At 41.0% G+C, this 6098-nt stretch overlaps 1 pseudogene; it reads right to left on the reverse strand.

Annotated features, from left to right (window-relative positions):
* Positions 1–2860: 2860 nt before the first annotated feature.
* Positions 2861–3280, reverse strand: LOC118996829 (40S ribosomal protein S25-like; annotated as a pseudogene).
* Between the last annotated feature and the right edge of the window lie 2818 nt (positions 3281–6098).

Below are 6098 nucleotides of genomic sequence, written 5' to 3' on the forward strand. Positions count from 1 at the left end.
TCCTTTCAGGCTCTCCCCATGGGGTCAGAATCTTGACTTCCAATCCTAGATTCACCAGCAGGTTACTGGCCCCAGTGGACTGACATAATCTTTGGCAGGAAAGTCCTCCGGAGGAGTATCACTCACCCAGTTTGGATCATTTGCTCGTTCCCAAATCAGTCACTGTGGTCGTGGCATGGGTCACTCTTAATGGACTCACCTGGTCACATTGAGGAGGAAGGATAGTGGAGGAAGTGTTGCTTTTTTGAGGGCAGAGGACAAGGTGTGGAAATGTTTCCCTGGGCGGGGGGCGGGGGGCGGGGGGGGCAGTGAATGAACTTGGGAAATACCATTGCCAGGCATCGTTATGGGCCTAACTTAGGTTAATGTCATCGGGATTTATGTCCATCCTGAGACTAGCATGCAGTGCTGTGGCAGAGCAGCTGGGGGGTTGAATTTTTCAGGGTGGGGTTTATACAGGCAGGTGGACAGAGTGAGAAGGGGGCAAGGAAAACATGCAAGGGTGTAGGTTTATGATCGACCACGGCATTTAGCCGGGAAGGAGGAAAGTGAAGACGCGGGACGCAATAGGAGGCAGCGAAAAGAGTTTGATTCAGTCGGTGTTAGTTCTTGATAAGTACTTAGCTGTAGTGGGAAAGGGAATGAGCAAGAAACATAGGGAAGTAGAAGACGAATGTTGGAGGAAATGGCGAAAAAGCATATAGTATAGAGCGGTCAAGACCCTGGGCCATGGAACCATAATAATGTTTGGGATCCAATTCTGATCGACTGACTAATTAATGGCTAGCTGTGGTGCCACGGGCAGATTACGTATCTCTGTGTCTCAGTGTCCTCATCTCTGAAGGGGCATAATAAGAGTCCCTACATCATGGGTTTGTTTTGAGGATAAATGAGGTCCTGTATATAATAAATTAATTTAAAAAGTTTTCTGGACACACAGTTCCTATGTAAGGCTGCCCTCCTTCACACTATCTAGGTATTACAGTTGTTGGGGATGACAGAGTCTAGGGTACAGACCTGTCAGTAAATGGCTAAACTAGGGAAGAAGACAGAATTGTTCCTGGAGATTAAGTCAAAGAACTCAAAGGTCTGCGTTATTGGAAGAGTCATCTGTGTGGATGTTGAATGACCCATAATTATTATATGCTTTGGATATTGTTAGGAAAGAATTTTTTTCCACCTAAATTATAAGTTAAGACTGTTGCATAGTTTTCACTGAGTTTTGCTCAAGAGCTGATTGTAAGGGCCGTATGTGGGCTTTGAAGCTGCCAGGAATTAATTGTATTTAATAGTTAGGTACGGTTCCTGGTAAGATGGGTGTTTTGAATATGGGTAAGAAGGGAAATTTTCTTCTCGAGGATTGATGTATGCTGTTACTATGCAGGGTTTTTTTGAGGGGGGTTGCTGTGGGGGGGGGGGTTCTGTCTTTTACTGGTGAGCACAAATGTCTGGGCTGTGTTAGAAAAGGTAACACAGAATCTGTTAAAAGTGCTGACTTGAACAATCCTTTTAACTGCATGCAGAATTATGTTTTGCTAGCGATTACATTAACCACATTTTATCTCAGCTTTTTTCTTTTCCACTTGCAGGCTTTGTTCCACAAGCAACGAGACCGTTTTCAAAAAGCTAGAACTGTTCAGAGCCAGAGACTGAGAAAAATTAAAAACTTACATGACCGGTTCTTACAGGTCTGTTGGATTTGGTAACACAATACATTCTCATGAAACATAATGTCTGTTTTGAAGGAGAAGTTAAATTTTTTCATAATTTAGGAGAACATAATTTTGGTTGTGCATTTTAAATTTGTAGCTATTTTCCATTTGGGCTTACTGTTCTCGGTTTAACGTTATTGCTAACTTTATTTTTCTCCGTAGGACTTGTGAAGAGCTGTGTGATATTATTAAACAAGAAGTGATAAAATGGGAATATTACCTAGAAATAGAGACATTGTGATTTCAAGTGATGCTTTAATCATAATTTTGTATTCAGTGATCATTTTTTCAGGAGATTAGCGATGACTATGTTGTGGATCACAGAAAGTCTATGATTAGTTTCCAGTGCCCTTCACCTCTGTTACCTCACTGGTCCATGTAAAATGGGAAGTAGCAATTGTAATGATTGAATGCCTCTTCTATTTTCAAGTACGTTATATGAGTGTCTTATGGCACATTTGCTGTTAGAATTCCTATCGTGACTGAGAATGGCTTTACACGCAAACTTCCAGTCACAGGAGAAGGCCTGGATGCGTGATGGTATGAAAAGACCTCAGGAGGGCGAAGAGTTTAGGAACTGAGAATCGTGTACTGTCTCATTCTCACAGGAGCAGATGGTCCTCGTGACATTATCCTCTGCTTTACACAGACAGATACGTAGTTATCTAGGAGGTGGTAGAATCCTGGATATGCCCCCTTCTCTTTTGGATGGGATGTTCGTTTTATTAAACTTGTTCACGTACATGTTACTATGTCAGTCTTCTAAACTACTTGAGATGGTTTAAGTGGTAAAGGATTTTTAAAATAAACATTCTCTTAGCACTTTAGAAGTATATGTATGAAACAGCCATCTTACAAGTGTTCCCGAGTAGACAACACGTTGCTCTAATGCTCCCTGGGAACCAGTTATTAATTGGTGTGAAGATTGGATAGAGCGCTAAGGAGGACTTCTTCTACAGATCATCGCTAAGTGTCAGCACTCAGAGGTGGAACTTTAGTGTTGTCTCTGACTCCTCGGGAGTCCCTCATCCTTCCCATCCAGTTACTACTAGGCCCTGAAATTTTTACCTCTGTGATTGTACCTTTTTCTTTTAACTGATTTAATGAAGTTTTATTTTTCAAAACGTATAGCTGGTGGGACCTGTTGTTCACACATCTTCACCAACAGCTGGGGCATCCTCACCTTTGCCGTTTCTAGTGCAAATTCCTTGAGCTCTGGCCTCTGAAACTAGTTGAATAAGTCCTTCACAAAGGAGCCTGTGAAGGGCTGCCCTGCCCACGGAACTGGGCAGAGCTTCAGTTGCTCAGAGACAACAGCTGGGGTTATAAGCTTTTAGTTGGGAAGTTCCTTCCAGAATTTGTCATATGTACCAATAACCTAGACCAGGCTGGACAAAACTAGGTGATTGAGCTCGTCCTGAACTTTGGCTTCTTTTTTGCCCTGGCCCCCAGATTTGTTCACTGGGTCTTTGTCTTTCTTGGCCGACTTTCCAGCATCTTTCTTCTTCTTGTCGTCCTTGTGCGGCATAGCGAAACTCAAGGAGCAGCTGCTATCCCTGCTGCCTGAGAAGATGTCGCTGCAATTGTACTTTAACTTCTTTCTTTAAGTTCCCACTGCTGCTGCCCGAGTTCAGGACCTCATCATTCCTAGCTTGTACTGTTAAATTCTTACCTGATTTCTCTCCTCTCCAGTCCATTCTTCGCCGTTCTGCGACGTCATCGTCCAAAATGTATGTCTTCCATCCTGAAAACCTGTCATTAGCTTCCCATTTTAAATTCTCAGGTATTCAACGTCTGCCCCATAACAAGACTCTCTTTCTAGTTTCATTCTTACGTTCTTTCTTTTCTCCCACCCCTCCAGATTAGATGTTTTCTCTGAACTAACTCACCATTACTTCCCTTGCTTATGCTCTTCCCCAAGAATATTTTTTTATCCTCACCCGAGGAGATTATTTTTTTCATTGCTTTAGAAGAGGGAGGAAGGGGGAGATGGGCGGAGGGGTGGGGGAAGAGAGAGAGAGAGAGAGAGAGAGAGAGAAGGAAACATCGATGTGAGAGAGAATAAGAGAATATCAATTGGTTGCCTTCTCGTAGGTGCCTTGAATGATGATTGAACCCGCAACCTGGGTATGTGCCCTGACTGAGAATCAAACCCATGACCCTTTGGTCTACGGGACAATGCTCCAACCAACTGAGCCGTGCCGGCCAGGGCTTCCCTAGAGCACTTTTAATTCCTTCTTCCCTTTACTTCCTGAAATCTCATTCTCATGCCAACTATATAACAATCGATCGTGTTCTTCACTACATAGTCACGGTAAGATGTGGTTGCCTTAATTGTTACTTAAACACAGTTTTAATTTCTGGTGTTATTTTTATTTACACGTGTTTTATGCTCACTGGAATAAGGAAGAGATAGTGTATTCCTTTTTAAGTTCCCCGACAGCACTTAACAGACAGAGCACTTTTTGTATAGGATGCACTAGATGACTGTTTGTTGAATGAAGAGGAAAGATTTAGAAGATGTTTCTTTTTCATAACTTTCAGACGTGCTATTAAAGATCATTTTATTCTCTCCAGAGGAATCGTGTTATATTGATTATCAGTCACTTATGAGAACCTTGTTACCTGGTGTTTAGAAAGCTTATTAGGAAGTTTTCAAATTAGGGTATTTCATGATGTGGGACTGTCAGTCTTTGTCTCGTTTTTTCTTTCTTTCTTTTTTTTTTTTTTTTTTTTTTTTGCCTTTCGTTGCTCCACCTTGACTTTAACTGTTCATCAACCCATTGTTTCCAATAAAGTGTACTACTGTTGCACTTCTCCAATGGTAACTATGAAATTAAAAAAAATTTAACTGGATATTTTGATCTACATGCATTTGTTATAATATGTATATTTGGAATAAATAATGAGCATCCTGTGAATATTAAGAGTTTTGAGTTGCCCTGGCTGGTGTGGCTCAGTGGACCGAGTGCCAGCCTGCAAACCAAAAGATCGCCGGTTGGATTCCCGGCCAGGGCACATGCCTGGTTTGTGGGCCAAGCTACCGGTTGGGGGTGTGTGAGGGGCAACCTATCAATGTATCTCTGGCACATCTCCCTCCCTTTCTCCCTCCCTTCTCCTCTCTCTAAATAAACAAAGTAACTCACTCTTCAAACCTAAACAAAAAAAAAAGAGTTGGTAGTTTTGAAATTTAATTGCACATGTTTAGAATGTGAGATGAAAAGTGGTGGTTCATACCTGAACATGGCCTTTTGTTTTAGGATGTGCAGTCCTTTGAGGAGAATCAGAGCTATCTTGCTGCCAATGAAGGAGAAGAATTCAGACAAGAAATGGCCAAATTGGGAAGGAAAATCATGGCGGATGTTGTAAGTCGTGGGTACTTCATATTAAGAACTAAGGAGGGAGGTGAGCATTGGGGGATTTTGTTTGCCGAAATGTATATAACAGTTGCCTGAATAATATTTTCTTTTCTGAAACAGCTACAGCAAGACCTGGCAAATATTCGAAGCTCTCTTCAATGCCTGCTATTATGAAGCAAGAACTTGAACCAAAGTTATGTGATACGAGTATAACATTAGCTACATTACAGTGGTTTGACTTACAGAGTTCTAGTTGAAATCAGTACATCTTGTTTACCATCCGCTTGTCCGTTAAAGTGCGGGAACATTTTTCTGTTAATGAATCCTAAACAGTTATGTGGGCAGCAGCAATTCCACAGTTATGTGTATCAAGCTTTCAACCCTTTGGTGGCAATGGAGACTTTTTCTCCCTAACACCATCCATTAACCTTTAGCAATAAGTCGACTTAATTTTAGGTTTTGGCTCCAAGCAAGTCTGTATCAATAATCCCCAAAGGTGGAAAGCACAAGTATGGAATGTTTCATTGCTCTTCCTTATGGGAAAAAAAGAATAAAGAGTACAAAATCTGCTTTATACGTGTGTCCTTTTGTTTTCTCACTCAGTTACAGAGCCCATTAAAATAAGACTTTAGAAGAAAATCTGTGCTAGTGCCTTATAAAAGTCACTAACAACAACTTGACTTTGCATTCTCTAATGAATCAAAACAGCTGACAGCATTAATACAGCTGAAAAAGACATAACTATCAGTGCTGAGACATGGGTTTGTGAATCTGTCATTTCCCCAAAGACATCAACCTGTCATTTAAATGCTGTTGTTTTACTATTCAATGACCCCTCCCTTTAGCATTGATTAAAAAATGTTTCATTAACATATACATGCACTTAACTTCTTACTGCCTAAATATTTCAACACCTACCTCTGTAGATAAACTAACCACAAAATTATTTCAAGTTTGAGTTTCGGCGAGTATATGGGTATTTATTTCATTGTATGTTCATCTAGAAGCTTGATTAATTCTTACACTT

Source organism: Sturnira hondurensis, unplaced genomic scaffold (assembly GCF_014824575.4).
Source record: "Sturnira hondurensis isolate 20B ecotype Veracruz unplaced genomic scaffold, ASM1482457v3 Scaffold0011758, whole genome shotgun sequence".
Classification (NCBI taxonomy): domain Eukaryota; kingdom Metazoa; phylum Chordata; class Mammalia; order Chiroptera; family Phyllostomidae; genus Sturnira; species Sturnira hondurensis.